Raw genomic sequence first — 16,725 nt, 5'->3', positions numbered from 1 at the left:
ATTACTTGTCTATGAAAAACTTAAAATGTAGCTCATCTGAAGAGGCTGAGGTTAAACACACTAAGAAAAATAGTTTATTTATAAAACAGAATTAAACAGATGTGGTCTTTACTCTGGGGACTCTGTTATTTGATATTATATCACACTGGACATGCGCCAGTATTCTCAACTACAAAATTGAATTAATAAAAGATATCTCATCGTTTTGCTGAAAGGATGTGGTGGCATGAGGAATGTACAGCTCTTGGCATTGCATACAGCTCAACACGTGTTAGATCTATTCCTCTTGTTCCCTGACACTCACCCAGAAGAAATAGAGGTGGATTATATTAAAAGATAGATTGAGAGATTGATTGATGGGTATTGAACACAATGGCAATTCAATGAAAAGGAAAATAGCATGCTGCCCATCAGGGATTACATATGTGCTATAACCAAGCACCCAATTAAGAGAGCCATTGGGACAGTATTTGAGGTAGATAAATAGGCTCTGGTATTGTCCTTAAGGTTATAACATCTAGGAGTCAACTTGAACTTCACATTAGCCTGATTCTGAATCCTTTTCAACATCACCACCGCCATGATGACCATCATCTTCTACATCATCACTGCCCAGATCTAAAGGATTTTAACCCACTGCAAAATCATTGTCCCCATTTGATCCTCACAATATCCCTCAGGGTCTGATGGGGCATGCATTCTCTTTCACCTACAGAATAAAAATATGAAGCTCAGAGTGGACTTATCGAAGTCACAGAGCAAATGAGGGAAGAACTCAGATTCCATCGCTGGTCTTCAGATCTCCATTTATCTCATTTCCTCGGTTCTGTGCCATCCTCCAGTCCATAACAACCCTGCTTGTCAGTGAATCCCCACTCCAAGCGTTCCCCCGGGAATGAGTAACGGTGATTCTTTCTTGTGACATAGTTCCCAGTTTCCTCCACGATCTCTGCTTTTTTTCCTAAAAAGGTTTCTAAAAGGACTTTTTAAATTGCTGAGTAAATTGGCTTCTTAACTTGCTATTCATTACTCACAAAGACTCTGGCCTATTACAGAGAATCAACACAAGGCGGAGTTTCTCTGTTAATTTATTTTATTCCTTCATTCTGTATTCTGGTTGATGTGCCCTCTTGGCATTGTAAATCCAGAGCATGTAATTAACAACCACACTTTGAACCCAATTCTCTTTCTTTTTTCTTTCCTAACTACCTCTGCCTCCTTTGATCTTGCTCATTTTCTTAATTAACTTATGTGCATGCCAGATCTGTGTCTTTGTGTCTTTGCAAATTTGGGAAGTTTGGAAGTGTGGGTGAGCAGAGCCAGGCTGACTTTACAGTGAAGGAGTAAAAGAGGTCAGCGTCCCACCACACACAACTGCATAAGCCCTACGAAAGTGCAATTTACAACACTCACCACAGCAAAGAAAGCACCGTTTACTGAGCAACCGTCAGATATCAGGACCTTCCTACCCTTTACCTCTTATCCTCAACACTCCCCAAAGAGAAAGGTGTTGGTACCGTCCTTATTTTGGAGATGAGACAATTAGGCTCAGAGAGGGTAAGTGGTCTGCTACAAAACAATAAGGATGTGTGATTTTAACAAATAAAAATCTTTCTCATGATTCTGACAATTGAAGCTGTGAAGTTTGTAGGAACTGGGAGAGAGAAGGAGAAGGATGCAACTGGAGATTACCAATAAAGGAGACCAACTTTCCTATGGAGATGTTCTCTAAGTTGGATGGACAGTAGTCCAGGATACAGTGACCACCAAATTGTATGGGGCTCAGGCTTAACAATGGCCCTGAGAATGAGAAAGGGGAATCAGATTAAGTGGGCAGAAGAGAGAAACAGATGGAAAGGCTGGGCTCCTTCCCGAACCCATGAGTTCTGGCTGACCAATCTCTTGGTAGCTGACCTGCAGGGGTAGGTGGTGCAGGGATCAAAAGCTGGCACCAGAAAGACAAGACCAGCAGCCAAAATGCAGATTTTTCAAGACTTCAGACAACTAACTGAATTCACAGTGAAAATTTCAGATGCAGTAGAGGACCAGAGAAACTCAAGCAACCAAGTCAGGAGCCAGGCCACATGGCAGGGCTTAGGAAAGGTATTCAGATGCCCTCAGGGCAAGTTGGCCACCCGGCCCACAGAAGGATGTGTGGTAAACTCTCCATGCCCCCAGCCAGTAGGACGGCACTGCCAGACAGTGGCTAAGACCACAGCCCCGGGGTCAGACAGTTCTGCGTCTAATCTTAACTCTGCTGCTAATTTCCTGTAATGCATCCTTGAGAAGTGATGTAACATGCCTCAGTCGTGGTTTTCTTATTTGTAAAATTAGAATGATAGAAATAAACTTGTGATAGGAGATGAGCTATGGCAAAGTAAGTTAATTTGTTCAGAATGGTACCTACCATATGATCAGTGTCTCACAGGCAATATGAAGGTCTTTCCTGTTTTAATCAGAATTTATTTTAAGACCAGACGGATTTGAACTTCTACTTGGTAGGGTCCCATTTACTTACTCATTTAACCAATAATTAAATGCCAGACACTAAGTTAAGGCTGGGGCTTGGTGCCATCTATCAATTTCTGTCTTCCTCCCCCTTACTGCTACCTTAAGAACTCAAAGATGATCGATCATACCAGGAACTTAGGAAATAACATGTTACTCGATGCATTAATCAATTTATTTTCTGGAATAATTCAACTTATTACAATTATTTATATAATAAACTTTCTCAGCCAGGCATGGTGGCTCATGCCTGTAATCTCAGCACTTTGGGAGGCTGAAGCAGGAGGATCACTTGAGCCCAGGAATTTAAGACCAGCCTGGGCAACATAGGGAGATTCTGTCTTTACAAATAATTAAAAAGTTAGCCAGGCATAGTGATGTGCACCCACAGTCCAAGCTACTTAGAAGACTGAAGCAGAAGGATCACTTGAGCCCAGGAGCTACAGGCTGCAGTGAGCTGTGTTATGCCAATGCACTCCAGCCTAGATGACAGAGTGAAACCCAGTGTCAACAACAACAAAAAAAGAAAATGTCTCATATAAAGGATGAATTGGCTATGGAAAAGAGTATAGAGGTGTCTCAAAACATTAAAAATAGAACTACCATATGATCCAGAAAATTTCACTTCTGGGTCCAAAAGTATTGAAATGAGCTACATCTGCACAGAGATGTCTGCACTCCCAAACTCCTTGCAGCACGACTCACAATAACCTAAATATGGAAACAACTTATGTGTCCGTCAACAGATGAAGGTAAAATAGAATTGTGAGATACACACACTGGAATATTATTCAGCCTTAAAAAAGAGGAGATACTGCCATTTTTGACAACGTGGATGAACTCAGAAGACATTAAGCTCAGTGGAATAAGCCAGACACAGAAAGAAAAGCACTGTGAGATCTCACTTATACACCAAATCAAAAAAAAAAAAAGTCAAACGAATAGGAACAGAGAGTAGAACAGTGGTCACCAGTCGCAGGGAGAAGGTGGAATGGGGAAAAGTTGGCCAAAGTGTACACATGTGCAATTCAGTTGGATGAATAGCCTTAGACAGCCAATGTACAGCCAGAGAACTATAATTAACAATATTGTATACTGAAAATTTGCTAAGAGAGCAGTTTTTAAGTTCTCTTAGCACAAAAATTAAAAAGGTAGCAATGGAGGGCGAGGAATATGTTTAATTGTTTCACTGTGTAGATGTATATCAAAACATTATGTAGTAGACATTAAACACATGTAATACAAAATATTTTTTTTAAAATAAAGGCCTATAGCTGGCTAACCAGGCCACAGGACTGGTTAATGTTAGAATCAGTGGTCTTTCCTTAGAATCAGTGGTCTTTCCTCTCTCTTGCACCAGTTTTCTGTGGGTAATGTTTAAAAAATAATAGTTGGAAAAAAGAAAGGTAAGAGGACGGCAGAGCTGGAATAAAGGAAAACGCTAAGGAGCCACCTTCTTAGCCCCTGTGCGAGGAAATTGCTGGAGCATGAGACGAAGCTGATGGAGCCAGGGCTCCTTTTCTTTGGCAACAAATTTTCTGGGCCAGAATATCCTGGTGCTTCAGAGAGGGATTTAAAGTTACCCCCAGATGACCCTTAATATGCCTTGTCTGGGTGTGCTGAGTTAGATACACAGTTAAATATAACTATGGTCTTTTCCTCTCCCATTTGCCCAAGTTATTCTCTGCTTCCAGAACCATGAGGATACAGAAGGTGGGCATCAACCCACCTGCTTCTACATGGTGTTGAGAGTTGCAATGCCTGGTGTATGTGGCCAACAATTTTCCACTGCAGCATATGGAAAATATAGCAGTCATCACAGGCTTAGTGCTAAGCCACAGACTTCATTTGTTGGGTGTTATCTAATATGTGGGCAAACCTCAACTGATCAGAAGCCTTAAGCAGGAGATGGTATTGAGCTAGAGTGATTATTGATGATGCCTCTAGTAGCACTGTGGCACATCAATTGTGAGGCCAATGAGAAGTAATTATATGCATTACACTACTGTGTCCAATTGAAAGCGTTGAAAATTGCAAAAGATTCTAGGAATTCTTGTATAATAATGGAATATACCAAAAGAGAGGGAAGTTACTAAGTTTCATTGAGAGATATATTAATCTCTGCAAAACTGCTGGTTGGAAGAACCACCAGAGTTTACTACAGAAGTCAGCATCCAAAACTCTTCAGGATAATGGCAAGTGGCCAAGTTCAATAGACTGACAGATGCCAATCATAATGATCATCATACTCTCAATGATAGCTATTATTTTATTAGTCGCTTTCTATGTACTAGACATTGAATTTTGCAAATAGCATCTAATTTCATTCTCTTGACGAGGGGTTGGTAAATTATGGCCCTAGGGCTACATCCTACAGCCTGCCTCTGTTTTGGTAAATAAACTTTTATTGAAACACAGTCAAAGCCTTTTATTTATATAATATCTATAGCAGCTTTCACCATTCATTCAGAGTTTGAGTTTGTCCCAACTCAATGGATTTAGGAAACTGAGCTGAGAGAGTTATTCTACCTGGTGTTCCTCCTGCCATTTTCCCAAATTTACCATTCCCACTCAGATCTCACTTGTGTGTCCTCCAAGTAGGAATTCTCAGTATGCTCTGTGACAAGTACTTTAATAACTATGTTTCTGTTTGAGAAAAAAAGACTTCATTGAACTTAACTCATTTTCCTGGAAATAATTTTTAAATGTATCAGCCACGGAAAGGTAAGCATTATTTATAAGCACACACAAAAAAACACTGGACTATGTTCAATTTCCCAACTAGAAGGGGATGATAGAGTGAAATAAGATATCTATTTGATGGAATAGTGAGCAACTAATCAAAAACATCATTGTTTATGATGTAATGTTAACTGAAAAGGGCAGATCATAAAATGGTATCTTTATAGTTAAATTCAGTCATCAGCAAACATTCAAGAAATGTGTAAGCACTCAGCCAGAAACTGCATAGACAGTGGTGAATATATAGATGTTCTCCGCTTTCAAGAAACTTACAATCTATGAGCAAGTTACAGTCTACGGGCAAGAAGGTCATGAAACAAAAATCCCCAAACTGTAATCATCGCAATTAAGCAGAAGTAGAAAAGTATAAAGTATTCAGATATAACCTGATTAGAAGAATCTAGTTTATATGGAGCAAGGAAGAGCACTTTGACTCATGTAGAATGTGTTCTTCAAGCGATAAATAGGTGAAGCATGTTTGAGACAAAGGATAAAGCCAGATTAAGGTCGAGCATGAAGAGAAAACGTAGGGGGTGGTTGAGAACCGGAAGTGGAAGGAATCTAATAAGTTGGAGGTTGCCAGAAGAGAAAGTCAGAGAGATGAGGATGTCCCGACCATGCAAGGCAGGGGCCTGGTGAGCATTTGAGACTTTAGTTTGAAGACCCTGAATAAGCTCCTGCAGAATATAAGCAGTGCATAGTGTGACCACATTTACATGTTAAGGCAATCTTTCTGATGACTTGAGGAGAATGGGTTGTTAGGAAGCAAAATTAAAATGCAAACATAGTCTGGGCATGGTGGCTCACACCTGTAATCATAGCACTTTCGGAGGCCAGGGCAGGTGGATCATTTGAGGTCAGGAGTTTGAGACCAGCCTGGCCAACATGGTGAAACCCCATCTCTACTAGAAATACAAAAGAATTATCTGGGTGTGGTGGCATATGCCTGTAGTCCCAGTTACTAGGGAGGCTGAGGCAGGAGAATCGATTGAACCTGAGAGTCGGAGGTTGCAGTGAACCGAGATCATGTCACTGCGCTCCAGCCTGGTGACAGAGCGAGACTCCATCTCAAAAAAAAAAAAAAAATCAAACGTGATACATATTATACATGTATGCAAATAGCGACAAGATACAAACACGAAAAAATTAAACTACTGTGATTTCTTTGGGGTTGAATATGGCTTTTTTATCTATTTGCATTTCCCTTCATGCCTTCTATGTAATCTGTTTTCCAAACAGGAATTCAAATAATTATCCCAAGCCAAATGAAAAATGAATGCATGAGACCACAATCCATATTGAGTAAGTAGAACCTGGTACTGGCTGAAGCTCCTGCTGCTTTTCAGTCTGCTCTCTGTGCTGCCCCATGGCTGTGGTCCTGGCCCTGAGCTTCTCTCTTCTATACTGTACCCAATGCACAGCTTTTGTCATTGATTAAATGCTGCAGCTTGCCTGGAGCCATTTATCAATTTCACCAGCTGTTTATGGCTTTATTTACTACAAAGGAAGCAAGGTAATCCCTGTAAACTCAATAGATCTAAATTAACTGAACGTTCAGGAGCCAGCTTAGAAAGAATTACTGCTCCCTGACTCAGGGGGCCAGAGAAAAAGAATGAACACAGGAACCTGTGACAGAGTCTCTGAGTGGTTCTCTGGCATCCAGGAGGGTCGCTTCACAAAGGACACCTGCTTGACTGGTTCTCTATTAACCAGGTTTCTCTGTATAGAGTCCAGGTAAAGCTGTGTTTTGTTTTGAATCAACAGTACTTGCCATGAAAAATCTGTCTTCCATTTCTTTCTCTCTCCTTCCTGCCACTCTTCTGCCTTGTCTTCCTCTGCCACCCATTCCCTTCCCTTCCATAGCACACATTCTTCTTCAGTGATATTTTTCATTATTTATGAATAATCATGATAAACTTGAATTTGTTTCTATTTGTCTAATAAAATTATTTTCAGTCTAAATTTACTGAGCATCCACTGAATGCCAGGCAAGATATTAATATTTATGTGCCAGGAATGTTACTGGGTTCTTTCATGCCACTGGATTTTTTTTTAAGCTTTCCCGAACAACCCTGTGAGATATATACTAATGATGCTAGCTAAAAGATGAAAAAAAATGAGGCTCGAAGAGGTAAAATAATTTGCCTAGCATTGGCAGAGTGTCTAGAACGTACCCCTTCTGGGCTTTAACCTGATGGATTAATGCATGCGTCTTCTAGGTCACAGCACTATTACTACTAGGTGGTTGATGCTATGTGGTCAAATAGCTTCTCAAAGAATCATAGCATGACTCCTGCCTGCAAAAACACCTCACGTCCTATTCCTCTTCTCAGCCCATCTTCTCTCCCATTTCCCATTCCTGTCTTTTCCAGACTCCCACTATCACTGCTGCACATTTTAGACTTTAACACCCCAAAGGGCTTGCAATTTTTCAAACAAGTCATGCCTTCCTGTAGGCTATTTCTTCTGCCTGAAATGTTGTGGTCTCCTTGCTTCCCTGAAAAGTCTCTATGAAGCCTTCAAAGCCTATTTCTGTAAACTTTTTGAGAGTTTACTTAATCTCTTTCTTCCTTTCGTGCCCTAGAAAGGGTTAATTGCCCCCTCTGATCCCTGGTCATACTCAAAGTACTGCACCTATCACCCAGTTGTGTTTATCCCCAGGTCCTCAGCACATAGCAAAAGTGACTGAATGGATGCTCAATCTCTTTGTTGAAGTGCCCTGGATTAAAGCAGGAAAGAAGATTTTGTCTCTCCAATACATTGGAGAGACAAACTTTTAACACGTACAAAGCAATTAGACAGATATATAAGTAAATAAGCTTGCATCATGACAAACTTATTATATTTTCCTAAGACAAGAGCTTAGTCTTTTCCAGAGTGTCATGACATCAGGCAAAACAGCAACAGGAGGTTATTTATCTCAAGTCCCTGTGGTTTTCCCTTCTCTCGCCTTCTGTGCATTCTTTTTTTCTGGCAAGCTAAACAGCAGCAGATGGATTACATAGCACCCTTTGCATCCTACAAAGCCTGAATTCAGTGCAAATTCCAGTCACAATGTAATTACATGCACTTGCCATTTTCACACCATTCCCACCCCAAGCTAAAAATGTTCATGTTCCTTTTCCTCCATGGACTCACCATGACTCTCCACCAGCCTCTCAGGCTGAAGATTCCCAGTGCTAATAGATGTCCTTGTGCCCAGTCATCTGCACTAATCCACAGAAGCCAGTCTGCCGGGGTTTACAGGGAGGCCTCTTTCACACAGATGCTGTTGAAATTGTTCCCAGTCCAGATGTATGGACCTCCCAGGAAATTTACTTTTTGGATAGATTTTATAAACAACAGACAGTGGCCCTGACATCTGTTAATCCAGGCAGGGCAACAGATAGGAATTATGATTTGTCAAAAAGAGTGGTAACTGGCTCAGGGCTCTTAATTACCACATCCTCCACTCTTCGATTTTTAGGATATTTTTTGCTGCTCATATCTCTTGACTCTTCTGCAAATATGAGCCTCGTGATAAACAAGAAGGGAGGGTGTACTGCTTAGCAGTGTAGTGGTGAAGATTAAGGACTATGAAGTCAGCTAGATCTGGGTTCAAATGTAAGCCCTGCTATTTTTTAAGTACTTGATTTGAGAAGTTATTTAACTTCTTGGTACCTCAGATTTCCTAATCTGTAGGAAAAACTGAGCATCTTCTTCACTGAGCTCCTTTGATGATTACATGAGCTAAAGAACTTAAAACACTTAAAGCTTCCTGCATGAAGTAAAACCTCAATAAATAAAATAACTCAGGGTGTTCATGCATTGAACTAAGGACCACTAAACTTGGTAGATGGTGAGTGCTCAGTAACAGTTAATTCATTTTCCTGATTCCCCTGTGATCCCCAGTGATGGACCATGAGAGTGACTTTTGCAATAAGCCTCTTCTAGGCAATTTAGCAATAGGCATCTGGAGCTAAAAGCATTTCTAGTTTGCAACCCAGAAATAACACTGGAAGAAATCTAGTCTAAAGAAATAGCCCCCAAAATAGTACATGCTATGCCCTGAAGGTGTTACTTATAAATAAGAGCAAAAACTCTGGGAGGAACATAATGTCCAACAGAAAGAGAACAATTTATTAAAACAATTGAGCATCTACCCAGGGGAATATTAGGTAGGCATTAGAAATGATCTTTCAGTGATGCTACAGCCACGTGAAAAAGTTAACGTGTTGTGTTCCCAAAGTGAGATGGAAAATTGCATGCAGTATGACTGTAAGAGCATATGATTAATTTAGGCAGTTGGATAAGCCAAGAAATGAATCTACAAGAATGAAAAGCATCCCTCTGAGGTGAGGAGATGGAGGGTGATTCAAGATCTGTTTTCTTGTTTTTCTCTTCTGCTTTTCCTTCTCTTTACCTTGGAGAAACGAAAACAAAACGAAAACAAAACGAACACCTCCTGCTACTCAAGTTTTGACATGCGCTTTAGTGAAAGCAATTCATCTCACACCACCCCTCCTGTAGGAAGATGGGGCCTGAGTGCCCCATAATGATGACAGTAATGGAACTTTCCCAGTTGTAATAACACCTTTTGGAGACAAACCCTCCTTTCTTAAACATCCTCTAAAGATGATGATCCTTCCTCATTTCATTCACTCTCTCTCTCCTTTAGCCTGTCTTTGTCATCAGAGTAATCATTCTAAAACACACGCCTGATCACTTCACTCCAGTCACAAAATGCTTAGCAGGTGTCATATTCTTCTTCTGATACAGTCTGAAGGCTCTGGCGGCCCTCAGCGCCCAGTCACTTCCACCTTGCTCCAGTCCTAAGCCACATCTCACTTTCCCCTCCAGGCTTTGCCATGCCTTTCTTTCTGCTGGGAATTCTTTTCCCCAGCTCTTTGTTTATAGGTCTCAAGATTTAGGTCTCATCTTAGAAGTCAATTCCATTAGAGAGCTTTCCCTAACATCTCAGCATGCCTTCTGTGGTCCCAACACAAATACACATGCATGGAAATGCACACACACACACACACACACACACACACACACACACACATTTGCTTCTTAAATGTCTCTACTACTTTTTCATGGCCCCTCATATACATATGGCAATTATCTGGGTTGTGGAGTAGTATTTTCTGAAACCTAAAGGTTTTTTTTATCTTTGGTACTTTCTTGAACTGACTTCCTACCTATTGATGCAGAGCCTTCAATATCTTCAAGGAAGGTTAGGATTGTTTGCATGGCCAAGAGAAAATAGCCATGATCACGGGCTCCTATGTGGGCAGCGGCTGTGGCGGGGTGGGGGCGGACATGGAAACTGATACAGTAGCCTGCAGATGTTGGAGCAAATTGTCCTACTGCAAGGCAGCATGCTAGTTTTCTATTACTGCCGTAACAAATTATCATAAATGCAGTGTCTACAACAACATCTACTTATGATTTCACAGTTCTTTAGAGGTCTGGATACAGCATGACCCAGCTAAGACTTCTGCTTAGGGTCTCAAAAGGTGAAAATCAACATGTCACCAAGGCTGTTTCCCTTCCTGGAGGCTCTGATGATCAATCTACTTCCAATCTTATTCAGGTTACTGGCCTAATTCAGTTTCTTGTGGTTTCAGGACTGAGGTCCTATTTCCTTGCTGGCTGCCAGCCAAGGCCAGTCTTTGCTCCTAGAAGTTGTCTGCATCCCTTCTCATACCTTCCATGTGCCCCCCTCCAGCAATGGGGGTTGAGTCCTTCTCAGGCTTTGAATTTCTCTGACTTCTTATAGATCTCTTTTATTACAGCTGGAAAAAATTCTCTGCATTTAGGTACTCATGTGATTAGATTGAGTTTCCCAAAATAATCCAGAATAATCTCCCTGATGTGTGGTGCATAACCTTGATTACAACTGCAAAGTCCCTTTGTCATGTATTGTGACATATTCACAGGATTCAGGGATTAGGGCACAGACATATTCAGGGAAGCATTCTGTCTACCACAGGTAGCAAAGCCTAGAGGATGTTGTATGACTCCTTTCCTAAACAACCACAAGGTCATATGGCCACACACTTCATACAACCAAATTTCCTCTAAGCTGCATGCAAAGCCTGGATGGAGTCTATATGCCTAAGAATTAACTTAACCAAACAGGCAGAGACTGAGTGGGCTAAATAGGATGTTTAAATAACTCCTTTGGGCTCAGCCTTGGTTTGCCACATAATTATGCAAACATTTTTTACTCCTCCATGCTGGCTTATGAGAAAGAAACACAAATATTTAAAAGAAATGTATCAGCTAAAATTGATTGGCATTAAATCAAGTCTTACTCTACTAGGCTTATAATAGTTTTTAAAGAATACATGGAATTATTTCTAAAATAGACAGGCACATAGAAAATGCCCAGCTATTTAGCTAGCATTTTACCTTCTAAGCAAATGTCATGGCAGAAATGTTCACCATCACCTAGAGAAGGGAGAAGGCTATGAATACATTTCTTCTAGAATATGAGAAGAAAATTCCAATGGAAACTCTAGAAAATATAAAAAGGCAAGCCAGGAATATCATCCAAGGACAACATTGATGAGAACTCTGTGAGATTCAAGAACTTTTACCCCCACTTCTAAGGGGATAGGAAGCATGCCTGTGGTTTCTTCCTGTTGATCTTGTATTTTTACACATATGGATTATTATAGAGAAAAGTAACCTCTTACCTTGGTTTTGAAAATAGCAGCAGATAGAGAAGGAAGTGGGAAACTTGGGGAAATATGTCACATTCAAAAGCCAATGTGAGCAGGAGATACACTCCGTGCTTAGAGAGGGTTCCAGCAGTCAAGAGAGTAGAGCAGGCATAGTCTCTAGGTCAGAGAAGTTCTATGAGACCATCAGAGGCTGGGGGAAAGAAGGGAGGCTAGCACCAGGAGAAAGGGTACTGGAGTCTCTGGATGGAATCCTTGTCTGACCACTGTCTGACATAAACACCAAGGATGCATCATTTTCCCATGTGTAAAATAAAGACATTCGTATGTGTATTCATTTATTCCTTCACTCACTGATTCATTCCTACCCCATCATAATTCTAAGTGTTTCATCTTATCTAGCAGGGATTGGAGCAAGCCCATGAAGGGCTCTGGACTAGCAGTGGTCTATGGATTCAAGTGAAGGGTATGAGCAAGACAGGGTACAAAGGGTCAACCCAAAAAAGTACAATCTCTAAGGTCATGAACAAGAAAAAGAAAAACATTATTTGTGAAAGTTATTCATTGCAGTTTCCTGCCTTTTGTGGTTTCAACTGAGCATTTTATATGATTCCAATTTTCTCTCATTTCTTAGCATATCAGTTATACTTTTCTTCACTTGTTTTAGTGGTTGCCTTAGAGTCTGTGATATACATTTACAACTAATCCAAGTTCACTTTCTAATAGCCCTATACCTCTTTATGGAAAGTGTGAGTACCTTATAATAACAAACTAATCCTAATTATTTCCTCCTGTCCATGAACCATTGCTCTCATTCATTTAACTTATGTCTAAGCATACATACATGTCTATATATGTGTGTATATATGTACATATTTGAATAAATTATTACACTTACTATTTTGAACAAATTATTTTCTATTAGGCCAATTAAGAATAAAAACAATTACAGTTTTTATTTTACCTTATGCTTTGATGCTTTTTTTCTTTATCTAGATCCAAGTTTATAACCTATATTATTTTCCTTTTCTCTAAAGAACTTTTTTTCTTGCAAAGCAGGTCTACTGGAAAGAAATGTCTTCAATTTTCGTCTTAGAAACTCTGTATTTCTCTTTCACTTTTGAAGCATCAATTCACAGTGTACATAATTCTTGGTTGGTGGCTTTTGTCTCTTAACACTTCCAATGTTCCACTCCATCCTCTTCTTGCTTGCATAGTTTCTGAGAAGCCAGATGTAATTCTTATCCTTGTTCCTCTCTAAGTACAGCGTTTTTTCTGTGGCTCCTTTCTGGACTTTATCTTTGATTTTTCCGTGTTTTCAAAATATGTCCATAAATAATATGTAGAGGTTTTTTTTTTTGACATTTATCCTGCTTGGTGCTCTCTGAGCTTCCAGAAACTGTGGTTTGGTGCCTGATACCTATTTGAGGATAATTCTGAATCATCAACCTTTCAAATAATTTTTCTTTTATTTCTTCTTGTCTTTTTTTCCTTCTGGCATGTCTATTACTCATATGCTACTTTTTTGTAGTTGTCTCACATTCCTTAGACATTTTCTTTTTTGTTTTTGTTATTTCAGTCTTTGTTCTCTGCTTCTTCATTGTGGAGGTTTCTATTGAGGCATTTTCAAGCTCAGAGATTCTTTCCTCGGTTATGTCCAGTTGATTAATGAACCATTCAAAGACATCTTTCATTTTTGCAGGAGTATTTTTGATCCTTAGCATTTCTTTTGTTTGTCTTAGGAGTTTCATCTCTCTGTTAACATTGTTCACTTGTTCTTGCATGCTGTCTGCTTCATCAATCAGAGCACTCTGCATATTATGCATCACTGTTTTAAGCTTACTGTCTCTCTTCAAATTGTGCTTTTACCTTTTAGTATGCCTTGTAATTCATTCCTTATACCTGGAAATGTTGTACTGGGTAGAAGGAATTGCTGTAAGTAGGTCTTTAGTAAAGTGGTGGTAAAGTGTGGGGTAAAGGGAAGTGTATAATCCTATGATAAGGTCTCAGACTATTAGTGAGCCTATACCTCTAGACTGTGAGCTTCACAATACTATTCACTTACGTTCTCCTCCGCAGGAGGGATAAGATGGCTACAGTGGGTTAGAGTTGGGTATGTCTCTTCCCCCAGATCAGGGTAGTCTCTAGTTAGTTTCTCCTAAGGGCAGGCTTTGTTAAAAACAGAGTGCACTGGCATGTTTCCAAATGGTTCCTTTTCCTCTCCCGCTGCTGGAAGCACAAACGATTTTTTCTCTGATGTTTACTGTGAGAACCTAGGAAAGTTCCTGGATGTAAAACTCACAAAGCTATGGAATCCCTCTATGACTGAGCCCTCCTGGAGATTTTAACTCTTAGACTTGTCCACACTGAGCCTCTGGCAATTCATCAATTATAGTCCAGGTCTTCCAACCCCAGCACTGATTCCTGCAGAGGTTTCTGCTCACAAGTCTCTGCTCCAGTAAGTGGTGACTCCCTGTATCCACCAGCCTGTTCCTCCAATCTTGCGGGCAGTGGTTTCTCCTGTATCCTCACCTCTTTTACAGATCTGAGAAGAGTTATTGAATTCTCAGTCTGTTCAACTTTTCACTCATTGTTAAAATGGGTTGGCAATTTCCAAACTCTTTACATATGAAACCAGAAAACAGAAGTCTCCCTTTGAGGTTCTATATCTATGTATCATTTAATCCTCATAGGCTCCCAAGTAGAAATATTTAGATTAAAGCATGCTTTAAGTCATCAAGGTGGAGGTACTGAAGCTGGAATGAAACCCAGGTTGTAGGTCTCCAAGGTTAAGGCACTTTACAATACATCATATCCTAATTTACTAGCCGACTGGACAAATGCTCCTCCTTCTTTTTTTCCTTTCACGTTTTTAAAATTCCATATTAGTACATGGCTTTCATTATAAACTACCTAAAGTCCTTTTATAAAAAGATAACCTAATAAATAAACATAGTTGCTGCAAATTGTTCCTGCCTTCAAGGAAATATAAAATGTATTGTTTGCAAGACCACTGTACTCAAAATATCTAATTTCATTCTCATGACAATCTTTGAATGTGGGTAAGGAAATTGCTCAAGTCACTCAGACCCTGAATAGATCACTGTGAATTTAGAATGAATGGGCCAAAGGTTAATTACAGTCTAAGTGATGTTAGGTATACAGATTGATTTACCATATTGTAGTTTAAGGGTGCTTTAAATTTAAAATCACATGTCCAATAACTCTCTATGGATAGGTGTATCTCCCCAAGCAAGTTGTGAGATTCCAGAAACTTAGGGAGACCCTCCTTCATTGTGGTTACCTTGGTGGCTAGAATAGTCTGTGACTTGCTGTGGGTATGCAACGAAACATGGGATAAACATAAATGAATGAAATCAGCCATTCTCAATTATTTTAGAAAATCACCAAACCTTAGAGTAAGACATGCTTACTAATTCATTGATTCTCAAATTTAAGATCTCTTGTGAATCCCTAAGAGAAATATAACAATAAAATTTAAACTTTCACAGTTAAGGTTTGCACTTGAGGTAGTTAATACAAATGCAAATGCTGGGACTGAATTATAGGAAAAAGTTGGTTATTAGTCATGGAGATAACTGAGTTATCACTTTTAACTTTCCATATTCTTCTAAATAAAAACAAAAAATTTAAAATTTCTCACAAAATATTCAATGTCTCCAAGAATATGTCTCCCAATCCCAGTAGATTTGTGGACCCCGAGTGTGTGAGAAACACTTGGGTAGCCTAGTTCCCTTGATTTAAAAAGAAACAGACCCTATTTCTTTAAAGTTTCAATATCTGTATTTATGCACTTTTATTGTGAGAGCAAACATGAGGTTACTGTACAAATAAATAACTTTTTCAATGTCACACAGTTATTTAGTAGCAGAGCAAATTCTAGAACACAGGTGTTACAACTCCAAGTACAGTGTTCTTTTCTAACAAATTGCATGCCCAGCAATTCATCCAACAGTTGCTTAATGAGGTGTTTTCTGTAACATCAAAGAAAGTGCTAAAAATAATATGTTTGGGGAGCAAACCAAGAGACACAGGCTCTCTATCACTAGCACTTAATTGGCTGGGCCTGGGTCCCCAGTACAGACATGGTCACTTGCAAATCCAGACACAGAGGACAGGGACTAAGTGGTTTTCCTAGCCAGGCAGTGTAGAATTGTTGGCTGAAACTCATTATATGTTTCAAGTGCAGAAAACTGCAAAGTTTCAGTTCTCCTGAGGCACCGTGGTGTTTCTCTATTTGCAAGTAAAAAATGAAAAGTAAGCAAAATCAGTACATTTGTTTTATATTCAATACATTTAGAATCATTATGTTGATCAATGGGGGTTGAAATACACTTTAGTCTCCACTTTTATTGCATTTTCAGGATTTGAATGATGCATAATGACATGGATTTAGACTAAGAAAAACAAAATCTAGGGCAGAGATTAATTGGACAAATGTTTTGCTGTTTGATAGAAAAGGCAGATAATTTGATTTCCAAGTTTCAGTAAGACACAACAACGAAGGAAAAATGGAAAATCCCAGCATGTGTTTTCTTCTTGTATTTTTATACAGCACACAGCTAAAAGCAGTACCTTAATTATCAAAATCAGCATATATTTTGGCATTATGTGTAAGAATAGAAAATTGTTTGCGCCTTAAAATATTAAATGGAAATGGAAAAGTACCAGAATACCCACCCCCACCCGCTCCTTTTTTCTTTTCTTTCTTTTTTTTTAATTTTCAGTGTTCAGATGTTGTGTTGTCTACAGACTTCATGTGTTTCCTGCTTTGCTGCAGAATGCC

Source organism: Nomascus leucogenys, chromosome 16 (assembly GCF_006542625.1).
Source record: "Nomascus leucogenys isolate Asia chromosome 16, Asia_NLE_v1, whole genome shotgun sequence".
Lineage (NCBI taxonomy): Eukaryota > Metazoa > Chordata > Mammalia > Primates > Hylobatidae > Nomascus > Nomascus leucogenys.
The sequence above is the reverse complement of the archived record's forward strand: the minus strand, read 5'-3'. Positions refer to the sequence as shown.